Below are 328 nucleotides of genomic sequence, written 5' to 3'. Positions count from 1 at the left end.
CTCTGCCGGTGCAGATGAAACCGAGACCTCCCCAGCCAATGAAGATGCTTTCCGGGCCGCCCCGGCTCTTGAAGTCATCACCGAGGGCACCCCTGCCGGTGCAGATGAAACCGAGACCTCCCCAGCCAATGAAGATGCTTTCCGGGCCGCCCCGGCTCTTGAAGTCATCACCGAGGGCACCCCTGCCGGTGCAGATGAAACCGAGGCCTCCCCAGCCAATGAGGATACTGCCAAGCCTGGCCCAGCCAATGTGGAGAAAGATCTTCTTCTCGAGTCCAGACCCAGGTGTTCTAGCCAATGTGGGCTCTGCACAGGGTCATCCTCATGC

Source organism: Ailuropoda melanoleuca, chromosome X, assembly GCF_002007445.2.
Source record: "Ailuropoda melanoleuca isolate Jingjing chromosome X, ASM200744v2, whole genome shotgun sequence".
Classification (NCBI taxonomy): Eukaryota; Metazoa; Chordata; class Mammalia; order Carnivora; family Ursidae; genus Ailuropoda; species Ailuropoda melanoleuca.
Note: the sequence above shows the minus strand (reverse complement) of the source record.